At 36.3% G+C, this 19,561-nt stretch overlaps 1 protein-coding gene across 6 annotated transcripts in view; it reads right to left on the bottom strand.

Annotated features, from left to right (window-relative positions):
- BMPR1B (bone morphogenetic protein receptor type 1B) overlaps positions 1-19,561 on the bottom strand; it is a 157,933-nt gene that overhangs the window by 108,452 nt on the left and 29,920 nt on the right. Inside the window, exons 2-3 of one of the 6 annotated variants that reach the window (XM_035004479.1) lie at positions 18,125-18,256; positions 17,550-17,627 (exon numbers count right to left, since the gene is read on the bottom strand). The exons of 2 other annotated variants lie outside the window; for them this stretch is intronic. The gene's annotated coding sequence lies outside the window, so the exon portion shown is untranslated. Of the gene's footprint in view, positions 1-15,662; positions 15,757-17,549; positions 17,641-18,124; positions 18,257-19,561 lie in introns of those variants that run through there. 3 more of the 6 variants (XM_035004481.1, XM_035004484.1, XM_035004485.1) reach the window with 3 other exon arrangements.

The following is a 19,561-nucleotide window of genomic DNA, read 5'->3' on the forward strand; positions in this document are numbered from 1 at the left end:
CAGAGACAGACGTTGGGCTGGAAAAGTAGATGGGAGAAAGTGGGAAGGACCTCATGTCTCATAATGGGATTCTGTGGGAAGCCATGCCTTCATTTCTAGAGGAGGTATTTGCACAGTTTATTTTCCATTATGGGAACTGACTACAACTACTTCTCGCAGCTGATTACATTTCAAAAGAAACCAGTAAAGTTTTCAATGCTACGATAATAAGTATATTCCTTTGTATCTAAGAAAATGTAACAATACCCGTGTAATTCTTGACGAGAACAACAAAGTGAGTGTTATTTTCTTGATTATTTGAAAATCCCTACAAATACTGTCCGGAGCAACATTAACTTTTTAATTAAACTTCTGCTCAAACCCAGGCACATAACAAGTTTTTTCCTTCTTCCTTTTGCAAGCTATAGCATTTTCGGTCCCTACCATTCCGTTGAGTTTTGCCCTAAAATACATTTTTTTTTTAAACTTTCATAATGGTTGTACCAAAACGAGAAACGTGCACTCAGAATTGCACAGGCTAATTCATCTCCCAACTGTGATTTTCAGCTCATACACTCATACAATGATATAAATAGTTACTGCATTATGGAGGAACACATGAACAACAGAACTCAAGTGTACAAAAACGTTTCTCCTGACTCTGGGGTCTATAAAGATCGCAACTTCAGATGCATTCAGGCTGCCTCCCACCTCCCCACCCCGGTCTCATTTGCAGCCTTCCACATCACTGGTCATTAACAAGCCGAAGCTCCCTTCAGCTGCACAGTGAAAGACCAGCACATCATTACAAATAAACAATTCCTTCCTCCCTCCGACAAGTGACACATTATTCTGAGCACGTCTCCTCTGCTTTCATTGCTCTGCCAAGGTCCCCCGTGAGTGGGAAGGGGTAAAAAAGAGAGAAAAAATATCCCACAACTTGTCTAAAGCGTGTGGAGGATGATTTGTGTTCTTACTTACGGGATATGACTGTCACTGTTGATCTGCTTTCAGGCCTAGATTACATGTGATAAGGGCTGACCTTCTTTAAGTATTCACACATTATGCACTCATGGAGAGCATGCAGGACACAAAAGTCCTTCAGATGTTCTGGACATCAATCAAGTGCACAGCATGGAGCCTGCCAAACTTTTCTTCCATTTACTTGGGAGAGGAAGGGGAGTCCAAGACAGACTTAATAAAGTTTAAAGCTATGCCACAGTATATTTGGGGAGACCATTGTTATTAAAAGGGTGCTGTTTGAAAAAAATTCTCTATAGTTACCACTAGCAACAAAAAAATTCACACGCAAATATAAAGAGACCACAAGATTTCACTGCAGCTTTAAAATTTCAAAACTTTTACTATAAACCAACCAGGTCTCGATGGCTTGAGCAGATTGCTATTTTTTTCTCCTGAAATAATTGTTCATTAAGGATATACTTCAAAAACTAAAAATATAATTTTTTTGTAGCAGCCATACATAAAAGGTACCTTCTTTGAGGCTTTTATAAAAGTAGTAGAGAAAACACATTTGTTATGAAATGCTCTGAACATATCTTCATATAAATTAAGCACTAATCAACAACACAAACCATTTTTTACCTAATACAAATATTATTATTAACAGAGGAGAGCCTCAATATTAGGTGATAGACATGACAGTATCTTCTGATACAGGCTTTCAGTGTTGGTCTTTCACCTTCGCTACTGCCCACAACTCATTAAAGGGATTTGAGATGGCTTTTGAAAAAGAACAAATAAGTCCCAAACTATATTCTCCTAAAACACTGTAACACTGTATACTCGGAGGGTATAATTTGATCATCAGCACAACCAAACCCATCAAAGCAAAATGCTTCATGGAATTTTATAACAGAATGATATCTTAAATCTATGACAGTATCATTTTCTTACTGATTGCAGAGTTCTTTTTAAAAGCTCATGTTAGACCATGAATATAACAAGGCTATGCACAGCCTGCATATAAAATAAGAAGACCAGACACAAAACGCAATTAACATCAAAGAATAAGAAGAGAACTAAGGGCAACTTGCATGATTAAATTACCAATGAAAATTAACTCAGTGAATTTGCTAAGTTCTACAGTTAAAATAAAAACAAAATAAAACAAACCTCCAGACCACCCCAGGATTCTGAAGTCCCATGTATGCATATAATTCTGTCCAGTTTATTATCTGGTTTCAGTATCATTCAGCTAAAGGCTAATAAGATCAAACCTGTACCCTAGTAATAATGAGCCAGGTGAGACTATAAAATGTGAGATTATCCTTTACATTAATCACAAAAGAGTAATGCATCACCTGATCAGCACGATTATCTCAGACCAGAAACTAAAATTGAATGGGAGGAAAATGCCTTTGGCAGGAGTTGGCAAGCAAGGAACTCAGGGAAGAAAAAGAGAGTTATTTCTAGATAGAATACAGAATGATGATGATGATGATCCATACCACTTGGTGGCTTTTACTATTTGTTAGGCACTATGTGATATAGCTAACATGTTACCTCATTTAATCCTCACTCCCTTCCTGGGTGGTAGGTGATGTCGTTCACATTTACAGATGAAAGTACTGTGTGTGCCTGAGTCAACAAGGTCTGGAACTGGTTAAGGCTCAACAGGATCAGACACTAGTACTTAACTAGTTAGGGACCCATATGTTTTTGCTCTGCAAGAAATGACTAGGGCAGAAATATTCCACTCAGTAGATGGAGGCCTCAGAGATTCTGGGGGCTGGTGAGATTCATTCAGGGAACATGATCGCCAGAAATTCTGAGGGCTGGAGCAGAAGACCAAACCTATCGATTCAGAGGAGGGACACCAGACACTCACATTGTTCACATCGATTCAGAGGAGGGACACCAGACACTCACATTGTTAATTAATAATAATTAACAGGAAGCCACAACAATGTACTCAGAGGTCAGAGGTTTCAGATCAAATGAGAGATGGACCTCTCCTTTACAGCATGTGCATTATTTGTTAAGAATATGGTAAGCACAAGTAAAACAGATATATTATCATTAATTTAAAGCAGTTCTTGTAGACATTCTTTTTAACTTGCCCAGCAGCCCTTCAATGCATATATTATCAACCATATTTTACAAGCAAAGCAACTAAGGTGAGTGAGGTGCCTTGGAGTTAAGGAAGGAGGTTTTATTTCCCTTGAGTAGGCCTGTGCCTTAGGAGGTATAGGGAGGCCACTCTGCAGCCTCAGAAAGAAAAAGTGGACAAGTGATGTCACCATAACCATGTAATGTGGTCCTCAGATGAGTCTGAGTTTGTTTTCACAAAAGAGGCTGTTTTAACTTCACACTGTGGGAAGACAGTTCCAAAAGACCTACTCTGCCCCACTTGTAAGCAACTACTTGAGAAAGGGGTTTTTGTTGTTCATTTAAATAACAACAGATACACCCTAGTATCATAATTATTATTATTGGGCCCTGGACTCCTCAGAATTAAAGTTACACACTATGAAAATCATGAACCACTGAAGCTACTAACCTGACTTACCCAAAGCTCTATTTCAAAGGTATTTAAAGGATATTTTCTTCTTTATCAAACTAATGCTAAAGCATCCCTGAGCAGAAAATCAAAATCTCTAGTACCTAATTTGAATTTCGTGCCAGCCATTATAGAAACCTGAACATAGTTTCATATCAAAATCAATTTCTTGAAGAGGATTACCATAACTCTTACTTCATCCTAAAGTCAATGGTAACACTGAATTTATCCAAATCCAACTTCAACTGATATTAAATAATAGGTAAATGGAAAATAAATTTTAAACAGAAATGATAATATCAATAAAATTTTATTTTTTCTCCTATGTTCCCTTGTAACTCCCTTTGAATATACTTTAGAAATAAGGAAGGTGCACATTAGTATACAGGTAAAAGAAATACAAAAGGAGTTAAACTATAGTTCCTATTTAAACGCTTGAATAGCCTATGCTTAAGTGGACACAGCATATGCAGATGGCTCTTAGGAAATCCATTTCCCACTCTTTGGAAAGTACCTAACTATATATAGGAGGAATCAAAGGAGAAAACGGGACGCCTGGGTGGCTCAGTCGGTTAAGCGTCTGCCTTCAGCTCAGGTCATGATCCCAGAGTCCTGGGATCGAGTCCCGCATCGGGCTCCGTGGGGAGCCTGCTTCTCCCTCTGCCTCTGCCTCTCTCTCTATCTCTCATGAATAAAGAAAGAAAAAAAAATAAAAGAGAAAAAAAAAGGAGAAAAGTTTTTTTAAAGTAAAAGAGAAGACATTCATATAAAGAAAATTTTGTTTTTATTTCGCATAGAACTAGCTTTTCCATAGAAAGCCTCAAGAATATTGCTGCCAGTAGATGATTTCTGAATAGACTGCGCTCTTAGTAGTTTTTTAAAAATTGATGCTAGAATACAAAAATCACAGAAAGCCAAGTTTTTCTTTAAGTGACATTTAAACTCTATGTGCTTGTAAAAGTGTTCTTAATAAAAGAAAAAATAATGCCATGATTTTCAGTTCAGATTCATGACATGTTAAAACCTTTTCCTCTCTTCTACCAGCCAGAAGTCAATTGTGTATATTGAAATCCTTTCTTAATGACAGATGGTTCATGCCAAAAGGATGCCTGAAACCTACTGTTTATATATATATACATGTGTGTGTATTTTCCTCATCGTCTTTCACCTGTCCCCAGATATAAAGCCCAGCTGCTTATGTTTTAATTTTTTTTATGAGAAGCAACAGTTTTTGATAATCTCACCAAGTCTTTTCTAACAGACTCCATACACGGAGAGTTTTCACAAGACAAAGGATTGGTTTAAGCGTTCACACAACTAGTTTGTAAAAATAAAGAAATACAATGAAACCTCACGTATAGACTTTATTTAATCAGAAATGTCACAGTATAGTGAAATCAGACTTACTGAAACCCTTTCTTTCTGTGCTCTATGTAGAGCATTACATGAGCTAAATCAGAGATACTAAATGTGCCTGGCATGACAGAAGATTCTTAAATTATGGAAGTAAAGGAGATGAGCTTTAGTGATCATATCAGATAAAACCAGTGATGTAAGTAGACACAAAAACAATTCTCTACTAGTCCAATGGGAATATATGAAAGCATAACACTGTCCCTGTCTAATATACAAGCTTTAGTTACTTAGGCATTTTTTTATCTGATCGTCCTGCTCTACATATCTCATTATGGTTAGTCACCCCACTGTGTGGTTATGTCTGTTACTACCAAACACCCACCCGAAAAGTGGAAAATTTAGCAAGCAGTGAGTTATCTTAAGGATTATGCCAAATGAAACATTCAACTTCAACCTTAACCAAAATTACAAAACTTGCATTTATCTACATGATTTAAAGTCTGTTCGGATAACCAATCTGATTTAAATAGTCACCATAATTTTCTACCCTGAGGTCTCCCAAAAGTTTACAGTGGAAGCACTTCAAGGTCCTCAATATACCTCATTAACACCTCTATTAAAAGATGTGTAAGAAAAAAGAGAGGAAGTTCAAAAGAAGTAGTTACTCTTTTAGAAACGCTTGTTTAAAAATGATTTTCAATTTTTTTATTGAAATGATATGTATATAATCAGAAATGGACAAACAACAAATGTTTACTTCACTCTAGGAATTCAGGCAAAAAAAAAAAGAACCTATAAAATTATTCATCATAGTTTACCTTCTGCCCCTTCAATAAAGAATCTCACCTTACTTTACATCGGTTATATGGCATCATCCCTTTGTCTGCATTTCTACATTATCTCTTTCTGAAGTTGTTTAAACAGAAATAGCCTATGCAAAGTAAGCTTGAACTTTTTCTGAATTGTATAAGCTGTAGACTACCTCATACTGGTAATCTACAGAAGCTATCAAAGAGCTATCAATCCTAGAGTAGGCGCTTTATAATGTCCCTACAAATTCCTTATGGTAGTTTACAAGGTCCTATAAGAACTGGCTTCCAATGATCTCATTGGGTTGTTTTCCTACCATTCTCTCTCTCGCTTCTTCATCCTGTTTGTCAAACACACCGTGCATGTTCCTGCTCAGAGCTTTGTGGCGTCTATTCCTCTGCCTAAACATTCTTCCCTTAGATACCTACTTAGCCTCTTCCATCAACTTCTTTAAGGCTTTCTCAAATCGCAGCTCTAATATACAAGCCTTAGTTACTTAGGCATTTTTTTATCTGATCGTCCTGCTTAGCTTGCAGCTCTATTTGCCAGTACAACCACCCAAATACCTAGCTGACCCTACTGGACCTCTATTCCCCACCATTCTAGAGATTCTTCTTGCAAAGATCAACAAATCCCATCAATTTTCTTACTCTGCTTTACCTTTTTTTTTTTTTTCCCAGCACTTATCACCTTATAACCACTATATAATTTACTTATTTGCTAGGTTTATTGTTAACTATCTGGTGCCTCTCACACTCCTCCAGGACATAAAGATCCCAAGGGCACTGATCTCTGTCCATTCTGTTCACTTACATACTCCAAGTACTTTAAATAGTTACTATGTAGTAGGTGCTCAATAAATCTTTTTTTGAAAGTAGTTCCTTTGACAAGTCCTATCTTCCTTTTCCTAAAGTAACTGACCTTGATGCCCCCAATTACTGTCATTCCATTCCAATTACATTTTCCTTGTTCATCTCTATCTGCCTTCTGGATTCTACCCTCAGCATCCTAACGAAATTCTTCTTTCAAAGGTCAACAAATTCAAAGATTTTTTCTTAGTCTTCATTCATTTCATCCCTAAACAACAGTGAGCAGCACTGCAACCACTTCCCTTCTTAACAGGCTCATTCAGTTAGAAGTAAACTGAACAAATACAATTTTCTAGGCACTCATTAGAAGCTTTTCCTTTGGTTTTCCTGATAAAGGCCTATCCATCCAAGTTTCTTCTTCTTGTGCTCACACAAATACAGGTGATAACAATTCCTTCCCAATGATCTCTTCTTCAAACATGTTCCCTTCTAATGTCAGGGCTTTAGCTAATATCACTGACTATCAAGCTAAATCTTTTTCTGAATCTCCTCCCCATATTTCCACCTGCCACTGCCTGTCTAAATCTTACTATTCCTCCCACAGCAGTGCAATTTTTACCTCTCTCAGCTCTGTGGACATTGCAATATTTTGCAGCTGCCTCACCTTAACCCCTTTTCACTTCCTGTAGGTTGATATTTTCCACTTGAGGCAGAACTCTACAAAACAGAAGCTAAAAAAAGTCAGATTCTCACTTTTGGCCAGTTCTAGCGGCGACATCCAGATCTAGGGTTGATGGGAACAGTGTAAGTCAGTGTCTATGCTGAAGTGTGGTGACAATGGTGTCCTTATTACAAGATAAATTCTGAGGTGGAATTTTAAGTATTGTTCTAGGCTGTGTCTCTTCCAGTTTTGGTTCCCATATCCTCCCGGAGAGTCTATAAACTAGCAAATATCCTCTTAGTAAGTGTGTTTTTGGTGTAAATTAATCATGGTTCGTTTCTGTTGCTTTCAAATGAGAAATCTGGATGACTATATCCAGCAAGACCCACCTGGTCCTCTCCAAAGAATTGTTTTCTCCTCTAAATGTCCACAGCATTTTATCAATATTATTTCTATGACATTTATTCCTTTACCTTGTATTATAATTATTTATGCATGCTGTCTTCCCCACTACATGTTATATTTCATGAGGATGAAGTGCCTGTCATTTATCTTTGTCCATGCTTTTAACACTTGCCCCCTTGTCTGTTTCAGATATCCTTCAAAAACAAAACATTGTATGTGTGTTCTTTCTGGCTGAGGGAGTTACTCTAAGTTCCTCCTTCTGTGCTCTTAATCTGACAAGGCCCCACAATTATTTTCCTGGAAATACCTCCATGACTCACTTATTTAGAAGATTCCCCAAGGCGCACCTGGGTGGCTTAGTTGGCTAAGTGTCTGCCTTCCGCTCAGTTTATGATCTCGTGGTCCTGGGATTGAGCCCCGAGTCTGCTTCTCCTTCTCCCTCTGCCCCTTCCCCCTACTTGTGCTCTCTCTCATGACCACTCTCTTTCTCTCTAATAAATTAACAAAATCTTAAAAAAAAAAAGATTCCCCAAGATTCTTGTAGGTTGTTCCCTCATTTCTATGCACAAAAAGCATCCCTTTTTTCTTCGCTCCAGCGGTACGTACAGAGCACCAACAAGGTTGCCAAGACCATTCAATAGAGAAAGGACAGTCTTTTCAACAATTGGTGTTGGGAAAACTGGATATCCACATGAAAAAAAAAAAAACAACAACAGAAAAAAACCTTACCTTACAGCATATACAATTAACTCAAAATGGATCAAAAACCTAAATGTAAGAGTTAAATCTATAAAAATCTTACAAAAAAACAAAGAACAAAACAGGGAAAAGTTTCATGTCATTGCATTTAGTAATGGTTTCTTGGATATGACATCAAAAGCACAGGCAATAAAAAAAGGAGATAAGGGGCGCCTGGGTGGCTCAGTCGTTAAGCGTCTGCCTTCAGCTCAGGTCATGATCCCGGGGTCCTGGGATTGAGCCCTGCAACAAGCTCCCTGCTCCGCGGGGAGCCTGCTTCTCCCTCTCCCACTTCCCGTGCTTGTGTTCCCTCTCTTGCTGTGTCTCTCTCTTTTAAATAAATAAAAATTCTAAAAAAAAAAAAAAGGAGATAAATTGGACCACATCAAAAGTTAAAACTTCTGTTCAAAGGATTCAATCAACAACATGAAAAGGCAACCAATGAAATGGTAGAAAATATGCAAATCATATATCTAACAAGGGATTTTCCAGAATATATAAAGAATGGCTTCAACTCAACAACTACAAAAATAAGCAACCCAATTAATAAATAGACAATGGATGTGAACAGACATTTCTTCAAAGGAGATATATATATATATAAAAGGCCAATAAGCACATGAAAAGATGCTCAAAATCATTTATCACTAGGAAAATGCAAATCAAAACAACAATAAGATACCATCTCACACCTAACAGAATGGCTACTATCAAAACAATAGTAAGTATTGACAAGGTTGTGGAAAAATTGAAACTTTTATGTACCATTGGTGGGAATGTAAAATGGTACAACTACTATGGAAAACAGTAAGAAGGCTCCTCAAAAAATTAAAAACAGAGTTACCATATAATCCAGCAATTCTATTTCTGGGTATATGTTCAAATGAATTGAAAGCAGGGTTTTGAAAAAATATTTATATAGCATAGCAACATTATTCACAATAACCAAAAACTGAAAGCAACTCAAATGTTCTTCAACAGATGAATGGATGAACAAAATGTGGTATATACATCCAATGAAATATTATTCAGCCTTAAAAAGGAAATTCTGATACATACTACAACATGGATGAATCTTAAAGACATTATCCTAAGTGAAATAAGACAGTAACAAAAAGATAAATATTGTTATGATATTATTTTGTTGAAGTCATAACCCCCAATGTGATGGTATTTGGAGGTGAGGCCTTTGGAAGATTATTAGGTTTAGATGAAGTCATGTGGTCATAAAGTGTGGTGTCCATAATGGATTAGTGTCCTTATAAGAAGAGGAAGAGAGACCTGGGCTAACTCTTATGTTCTCTTTCTCCTGTGCCATGCAAGGACACAACAAGAAGGCTGCTGTCTACCAGTTAGAAGAGGGCCCTCACCAGAAACCAAATCTTCTGGCACCTGGATCTTAGATTTCTGGTCTCCTGAACTCTGAGAAATAGATGGCCATTGTTTAAGGCACTCACTCTACTATATTGTGACAGCTGCCTGAGCAGACTAAGAGTTTCAACTTTGCAAAGATGAGGAGTTCTCAAGATTGGTTGGCCAACAATGTGAATGTACTTAAAACTACTGAACTATAACACATAAAAATGATTAAAATAGTACATTATGCTGTGTGTATTTTCTCACAATTAAAATTTCATGTAAGAATTTTGTTTTGCTTTAAAACAAACAAAAAATCTTTGTGCAACCCAGGCTTCAAGGATACCATATCCCAGCGTAGGTGAATCAGAGTTGGTTTCTTATTCCTACCCCATTCCCATCCTCTGCATTGCTGTCAGTGAGATTAGCTGCTTAAAATCCTGTAACTGCTCCATAATGTCCTCTGTGAATGATCCAAGCCCCTGGGAATGGAAGCATCTTCCCTGAGTAATTTTTTAATTCCATCTCTTGCCACCAATCTCCATGCACTCCACGCTCCAGTCATAACTCTCTATTTTCAACTGCAACCCTCTCTAGTATAACCATCTTTTCTCTCAGCTCTCTTCAGTTCAGTTCAACAAAATCTCATTGAACAAGCACCAGGCACTGAGCACTCTGAGACAGGATACAATAACAAAATGCTTCTATTCTCAAGAACATTAAAGTCTAGGGGAAGGACACCCACAAAGAGATCATTACAACTATTGTGATATATACTTTAACACTGACTCATAGTTACATGTTGATAAATATGTGTTGGCATACTTCTTGAAGTTTGCTTCTTAAATTTCATATTTTCAAAAGTTTTCAAATCAATGCACAATGCTTGGATATTTTTAACTTCGTATGAATATGTTCGATTTTTTATTAATATTTGGTCTATAAATGGATTTCCTAAAGTAGAGATAATGGATATCTAATATCTTTTTACATAGAAACACAAAATTTTGGAAGTACAGATTTACCACCAAACAGGACATCTTTAAAAAATTTTAAAGCTTAGAGTTTCCTTGAGAGTACAGATAACATTTTTATAGTAGAGGGGAAAAACTGCAGGTACGTTTCTTAATAGTCCATTTAACATTTTAAAACTTAGGTAATTTTGCCTCATTTATGGTTTCATAATTAAAGTTTCTCCTGCCATTTGGAGTAAACACAATTCCAGCCATGGGAGACAAGAATGACCAGTTCAAGTTCAAGGGTTCACTGCACATGAATATCCATAAATGTCCCTTGACAGTCTTGGTAGTATAATGAACCTTGCAATTACTCAGCAGGCCATCACCACAATACATGAACATAATGCTTCCAACGTCAACCGACAAAACATTATACAAATAATACCAACCAACTGTTACAGTTCACATAGGGCTTTTGGAAACTAATTAAATTACAACAGTTCCTCTTAAATCTTTATAAGTTTGCAGGAAGTTTTGCTTCACAGAGCTATGTTTATGGCAAATAATTAATAGAAAAGGTGTTGGCATTATATACAATTGGGAGATGCCAATTAGCAAAACCCTCCTTCAAAATGACACCAGTTAATTCCAGCATGAGCCCTCAGAGTGAAATAGCCTTTCTCTTGAACAAATGCTAGTGTCTCATTGTCTTTGGGAATGTCTCCAATCATCCTATATATAACCCCCTGGGGTAAATGTTTCTGGCCTTGCCTTCCTGTTGCCTCTGTGCTGAAGAAATGATCTTCATTAAGTTAGTTCATTTGAATAACAGTGTGCTTTCCTTTACTCTAGTGGCCCTCCAACTATAGAAAGTTTACCTCTGCAGAACAATCTTTGACACAGTAAAAAGTACCATCAAGTAAAAAGTAATACACAGATAAAAGATCATTAATTATGAGCAACCCTAATAAAAAGTATAGAACATGTCAGACAATGTATGTGTAAATGCACATAAAAGCAGGCATCTCATTACCAATTTAATTACCTGAATGGTCTGGGGATTAAAGTATAAGACAAAGTGAAAATATGTATATTCTACTTATGATAATTATTTTAATTCCTGTTTTCCCCAATATATTATAAGCTGATAACTGCTGATGTGCAACATACACTGGAATATAGATAATAAGTAAGTCCATGATTTTTAACTTGGCAAATAGCTACCCTGTGCTATTTTCATCACAAAGGGTTATTGTTACTCTGGACATCTTCAGAATAGTCTTGCCATGATGGCTCAGCATTTATCATCCACTTCAAAAGGAAATATGAATAATAAAGCAAGCTGGGTTTTCCCCTCAGAATCACATACTGAGGAAAAAGCAGATAGGATTTGGTTATGAGAATTGGAGAAATTTTGTTTTCTTCTCCTCCGTGTTTTTATTTTTTTATTTTTTTTTTAAAGATTCATTTATTTGACAGAGAGAGACACAGCGAGAGAGGGAACACAAGCAGGGGGAGTGGGAGAGGGAGAAGCAGGCTCCCCACAGAGCAGGGAGCCCGATGCGGGACTTGATCCCAGGACCCTGGGATCAGGACCTGAGCTGAAGACAGACGCTCAACTGACTGAGCCACCCAGGGGCCCCTCCTCCGTGTTTTTAATCAGATAACTTCAAATAAGTGGTTTAGCATTTTGTACTCCAATAAATTAATCCATGAGTCAATTAGTATTTCTACTTCTAACGTATTTTTGATTTTTTAATAAAGTAAACTGTAAAAAAATAAGTTAACTGGAAAACAGGTTTTTCTAGTCTTAAGAAACAAGTATTTCTTTTTGTCATGTTTTAAAAACAAAACAAGCTAATCTTCTGGCCCTAAAAGAGTACTCCTCTGTCTTTAATTGGCCACAGAGAAAGAAGCAATAACTTGGACTACGGATAACTTTAAAAATTTAGTTAAGAGAAATCTGACTTCCATTAAAAAAAAAAAAAGTACAGACTTTAATATAGAGAACTTTAGCACACTTTACCACATTTTAGACAAATAAGATTCAGAATAATCCTGATAATTACCATTTTTCTCTAAAATAATAGACATTATGGGAAAAATTCCTACTGTTATCTAAAAATTATATGAACATTAAAGGAAAATTTTGTCAGGAAAATGAAAAATGCTAATAACGATACTGAGAACATAAGATATGAAATACCTGGAGTAAGAGACAATGAGAAATCTTGCTTAAAGTGGACAGAGTCAGTATAGACAGAAAGTTATCCTGTCACTTTATAAAAGTACAGCTTCACAACTGGGTTCAGAAGTCTATACCTTTCTATAATATTAGGATTGTTCCTAATATTGTAATTTAGGTCTGAATTCCTGATTAAGATTACAGAATCAAATAGATTATATATCCAACAAAAGGTTATGAATTAAGAGGTTCATATACCACCCTCCATACAATACATAAAGTTATGTTCTATAAAATGAGGTAAGAGGGCGCCTGGGTGGCTCAGCTGGTTAAGCGACTGCCTTCGGCTCAGGTCATGGTCCTGGAGTCCCGGGATCGAGTCCGGCATCGGGCTCCCTGCTCGGCAGGGAGTCTGCTTCTCCCTCTGACCCTCCTCCCTCTCATGCTCTCTGTATCTCACTCTCTCTGCCTCAAATAAATAAATAAAATCTTTAAATAAATAAATAAATAAATAAATAAATAAATAAAATGAGGTAAGATGTATCGTACATAATGACTATACAAGGCACATAAAAATGCAATCATAAATATATGCTAGTTATAATAAAACCTAAACAAATGTTTAACAATTGTACCTGCTATCTTAAAATAGGTTAGAAAGACTATATCAAGTCTTTCATATCATAGCACAGATTTGAGCAACGTTTACTTTCTCTTGATAAACCATGGTGAAGAGAGATATTAAAAACCCATTCCAGTGAGCTGAGACTTTGATTACAGTTCTACAACAGATATGCAAAGAAATTATTCCTAATGAAGATGGTGTTTCTGAACATCACTTTGAAATTTAAAAATCCACTCTGAAATTCATCCGATTCACCTCCTTGCCTCAAGTTAAGTATATTTGAACTCACTGCAGAAGCAACTTCTGGAACTAATTCATGTGCAAAATGCTGAGTGTATCAAGATACTTCACACTTCCACAAAAATGAATGAATGAGTGAATCGATGAATGAAAGGAAGCCAGCCAGTCAGGGAAGTCATTAACCATTTTTACTCTTTACAAAAAAATATTTTCTGTTCACAAATCATTAAGCTTTTCTTAATTCCTTTCTTTCTCTCAGGTCTCGCATCCAATTCATTATAACAAGACCTGGTAGTACTATCTCTAAAATGTATCACTTAATGTGTGAATGAACCACTCTCACCACAACTGCTGCAAAAACTCTAGACCAAGTTGCTATTACATATCTTGCAGAAACTTGTAGTTTCCTCTTTAATTAACTGACTCTCCTATGTCCTGCTACAAACTGAGTTCTCCAATTGGCAACCAAAGTGACATCCACTGAGTGGATATTACACATGTGATTATAAATCACGTATTACTTCCCTGCTTAAAACCTCCAATTATAAAGAAAACCATGCTCACCACTGTGGCCTACATAATTTGGTCTCTGCTCTTTGACCTTATTTCCTGGAACTTTCCCCTTTTTCCAAAATGTGCCCTGAATGCTGGTTTTCTGTCTATCCCTCAAACACACCACTAATTTCCTTTCATGGTCCTTATACTTGTTCCTCTTATTCCTATTATTTCGATTTCCATTCCATGACCATTCTAAGAAAAGTAACGACCAACTTTTCTAACTCATTTTATTTTCTTCAGATCATTTATCTCTATCTGGTTTGATAATCTTTGTTTGTGTATTGACGTATTTGTTGTCTATCTCCTCTTGAATGTCAGCACTTTGAAAGCAGGTATTTTCTCCTGTTCAACTGCAACGTCCAAAGCATCTATAACTATGCCTAGAACACATGTGGCACATCGACATTTATGGAATGAAATGAAGTGAGTTGGATTATCTGTGCTCATATTTTATTCACAGGTACCATAAACCCTCGTGTTCTGGAATGGCTTGGACCACAGACTGAGTAACCACGCAGGCAACCCTCATAGCAGCAGAAACAGTGCGTTACAGCGGAAGGAAGCAGTCAGGGACACCGCTCTCCCAATACCATTAGGCTTCTTAAGCATTCCCTAACACTGACCTGGGAAGGAGGAGATAGTCAGTAGGACCCTAGAAAGGAGGGGAAACCCCGAAAGGCTGAGACATTCACCTGGCAGACAAAAGTTTCATCTGAAACGTCTGAAATGTCTTCAGTTGCCAAGATTAATCATCTCTCATCATCAGAGAGAATGTTTTCCCAAAGCAAGATCAGATAAATTGTTACTTATTCCTTAATTACACAAAAAATATGCAGTATGCAAATATGGCCTCTAAAAGATTAGCTACTAGAATCATTACTATTCAAGTAGCTAAGAGTATTGGCCTCATGGGCTAAATTACAGACAGATTCAGCAATTCTGAATTCAACAGTACTATTAATAAGCAGTGTCCTCTTGCTGGGTTTTCAAATAGAATTTTTAGTATGGTCTGAGGGAAAGTGCCTTGGACTAAGGGTCACAGACCCCAGCTCTATTGTAATTAATCCTGCTTAGCCTCAGTTCTTGCTATAAAATGGAAATCCCCCTATGCCTCACAGTATCGTCACACTGAATAAATGACGTATCATATGTGAAAGCTTGTAACCTCGTAAGATACTGCACAAAATTAAAGTCTTTACATTACCTGTTGTAAATATACTTCTCATTCATGTGTATAATCATGCATATATTTAAATACATCTTGTGTGAGAGGTCTGTTTCACTTGTGGCATATGTTTCAAAGCCAGGGAACTCGAAAATGTATTACACAAACGCATATAAACACATTTTAAAAGAAATAAGTGTCGAAGGCTTGCCATCATTGCTTCTAGATCTGAAGTAAGTTCAAGGGTCTCTTACATAAGAGTTGGAAAGAACATACAAATTTAAAACATTTACCATACTAGAAGTTTTGCTGGCAGGCGTGTGCTGTCTAGGAGAAGGCAGAGATCTCTGAGGAAAGAGAAGAAAGAGTATGGAGGAAAGTTTTGGGTGTGTGTGTGTGCGTGTTTAAACTGGAAACATGTTAGGTTTCCTTTATTTTGAGGCTTATGGGCTTTTCACTGGAAATCTGAAATACTCTCACATTAAGGAGAATAAAGTTAGTGGCAATTTACTATAAAGATATACTGTGCTCATGGAAGCAAAGAAAGATTTGGAGTTTTCCTCAATTATAACCTCAGATTATGACCAGCGTTTCCATCTCAGGGTAGTGAGTTCAAGCCACATGTCAGGCTCCAAACTCAGCCCGGAGTCTGCTTGAGATTCTCTTTCTCCCTCTCCCTGCTCACACACTCTCTCTCTAAACAAATAAAATAAAATCTTAAAAAAAAAAAAAAGAAAAGAAACGGGCTGTGTAGGTGCATGTGCTTATAAACATCACAGGAATAAACATGTTTTCTTGTGACAGAATAGAACATTAAAACTCTGGACTGGGCACATCATGACTTTTTAAAGAATAAACAGCAAAGTTCACCTGGAACTTCAGAACAATTTTCTTCAATTTCATATTTTGTTTCAAATAGTAAACATCTGCCAAAATTCACAGGAACAAAAAATTGCTCAATGATGATATATGATTGCTACTATTATTCAGGAAAAAAAATACACCATAATAAAATCTGAGAAATGCCAATTAAGTTAGTTTTTTAATCAGTGTGGTTAGAAAATACATCTGTTTTGAAACACTTACCTACTACTAACAGGGTACAAAAAGACATTTTCTAACAGCCACTACTAAGACTCGTTTCCAAATGGGGAGTTTTCATATTTTCTTTCCAATAAAACAAAGTGGCCCTTTAACAACCATATGGCCCTGGGCTCTAAGAGAAGTTTCATTCAGCATCTATTTTTAGACATAGGTTTCCTTATAAAATATACTGCAGTCATGGAGCTGAATGAGCATTCATGTTTCTGTGGACAAAGCCTCCTGCCATCGAGAAAGTTCCCTACAGCACTGCGGGTCGAAGTGCTTGTCCCATTTCTTCCCTCCCAGGGAATAAGACAGAACAAAAATATATATATATTACTGAACTGCGTTTCAAACAAGTTACTTTTCATTTATTTAGAAAGCTATTTTGGGGGAATATATATGTTAACTGAAATCTTTCTCACTTTTCACATATTCAGTGTGTATTCATTTTCTGCTGAGCTCTTTCAATATGACATGTTTTGCCAATAATACCTGAGAACAGACCAACTCAAAATGCCAACATGTCCATTTCAGCCACTATTCAAACAGCACTAACGATGTAAATGCTAAATGTCTTAGGTACAGGGGTGGGTTCAGAAACATTGTTATGCTCCATCATTTACATATGCCTTTTATATATTGTATAAAATATTATATAACTTCAAAATTTTTACATAGTATATCTGCCCTATAAAGAGGTCAACAAGAACTGACAGTAAATTTTAGAAGACCGATGAAGAATAGCAGAACACCAAAAATGGGCATTGGATATCTACTACTCAGCATATACTTAGTTGTATTAATGTAATAAAATAAAAATAATGAACAGATAAAATTTAAACTATTTAATTTGGAATCAAACTATTGTTTTTATAAGAAATAAATGCCTAATTTAAATTTTTCTCCACTGATCATGGGTAACAAAAATCACACAGGAATAAAAGATGAGGAAAAACTTTTCAAATCAGATGAACTGAGGCCTAAATTTAGCTGCTAGGTAAAATCTTGTTGAGAATTTCTAACAAATAGCTATTCCACACCAAGGAAGTCACAGGCTTTATAAGCCCAACAGCATGCAATATGGCACATATCACCTGAGCTGGCCAGACTGCATTCTTCTCAGGCCATGTAAGTACTGCACTTTCTTCTGTTTTGCACACATATTGTGAACACTGAAAGAAAAACCTGAAAAGAATTAGTAACCGCTATTTCTCCTGATATTTCAGACTATTTCCCCCATGAGCCCCTTTTGTCCCATTTTACTGACACATAATTGACATAATGTCATATTAGGTTAAGGTGTACAACATAACACTTTGATATGCATACATACTGCAAAATTATTACCACATTTTTGTGAAACATTTAGTTTACTAATCATCACCTCTCATAGTGAATCACTTATTATTCCTACAAGACAATTATTTCTAATTGAAAGGGAGAGAAAAAAATAAAATTAGGAATGTGTCACGTATTAGTTAACCCCATATAACCCATTACTTATATACCCACATAGGATTGTTTCTTTAAATGTAGTATTTCTTCAGGAAATTTCCAGTGTCTTCACGATCCAATGATTATAAATAAATCAGTATTTATTATTACTGCATTTCATCAGTAGGAGGCATCATTTAGGTAGGGTAGGTTTCTCAATCCCAGGAATACTAACATTGGGGGCCAGATAATTCTTTTCGTAGGATGTTTACCAGCATCCATCATTGCCTCTCACTAGATGCCAGTAGCACCTCCTTCCAGCAGTAAAGATCCAGCATGTCTCCAGACATTGCCATATGTCCCCTGCCTGTAGGTTGAGAACCACAGATTTAGGTGAGGACCACAGATGTGGATTTTCATTTTAATTGTAAATTTAAATTAAGTCAGGATTCTCTGATTAGGCACAAAAAATACCATAACCAAAACATTATTATTATTATTATTAAACTATAAGTATATAATTAACATCCAAGTTCATAAAAATTTACATTTTTAAATAACATGTTAAATTTTATCAAGGTACCAATAGTGGAAATAACTACTTCTGATTTTCCAAAAATATCACCCAATTAAAATGCTTCCTTACACCGTTTGAGGAAGATTTATTTTGGTTTTGGTCTGGCCCAAAATGGCTAGGAGTGAGTACAGGAAGTTTTATCTGAAAAATGAACATGGACTGAGTCTTATAAATTGGCCCTAGTGCTATTTCCTATCATAGCTCCTGTTTGTTTACATTGGAGTTCGTATAAATTGGGTGTTATTTCCTTTCCACTAAGTTTCAAGGTATTAACAGCCAAGGAGGTGTTTTTTTACTTCTTCCTCTCTCCTTTTCTCCCACTTCCCCCAAATAAACAATGCATTGCTTGGAACACAATTTTAAGACTTGTCCCCAAACTTCAAAACTATTCTGAATTTATTTTACCTAAACCCATCTTTACACTTGAAAGCAAAAACAGTCTCCTTAAAATGGAAATGAGCAAAATATGCATTTTCTAATAGGTACGTAGTTTTCAACAGAATCATTTATCTAGTCATTTCACAGCTAAAACTTGCAAATTCTTAAGTAAATCAGTTCCATTTATTTTGACTTCCTGCCTAGGCTCTTCCTTCCAGAGAAAACATTACTCTAATATTTTCATCCATTAAGTACTCCTAACATTAAATGTTCCTATTTAAACAAAATTTCTTACCCTCACTCCGAAAAAAAAAAAAAAGGCACAATTAAAGGAAATGGAGATTTCTTTAATTTCTCTGGATAGAGTTATACCTGTCTACTTTTAAAGAAGCACACAGCACCTCCATTAGTGACTTCCATTTGTGTGAATTAACAACTAAGTTGCTAACGAAAACAACTGTGTTTGTATGCAGTAGTGTCTGAAAGGGTCTGAAATGGTTGCAAAAACTGTCCTTGACCAGTGAACTTCCAGTGAAAAAAACTGTTAAAAGTTCATGCACCCCAAATGCACATTCATTAGAATTAAACAAGAAGATTACACAGACATTGCTGACAAGGATTATCAAAATAAAACGGCGCCACCTGCCCTTTGCTCTCCCATTAATTAGTATGGAGTCTGAGGTGCCAATTAACAAGAAGCAGAAAAGAATCAGTAAA

This window comes from Mirounga leonina, unplaced genomic scaffold (genome assembly GCF_011800145.1).
Source record: "Mirounga leonina isolate KUSES-001 unplaced genomic scaffold, KU_Mleo_1.0 Mir_129, whole genome shotgun sequence".
Taxonomy (NCBI): Eukaryota; Metazoa; Chordata; class Mammalia; order Carnivora; family Phocidae; genus Mirounga; species Mirounga leonina.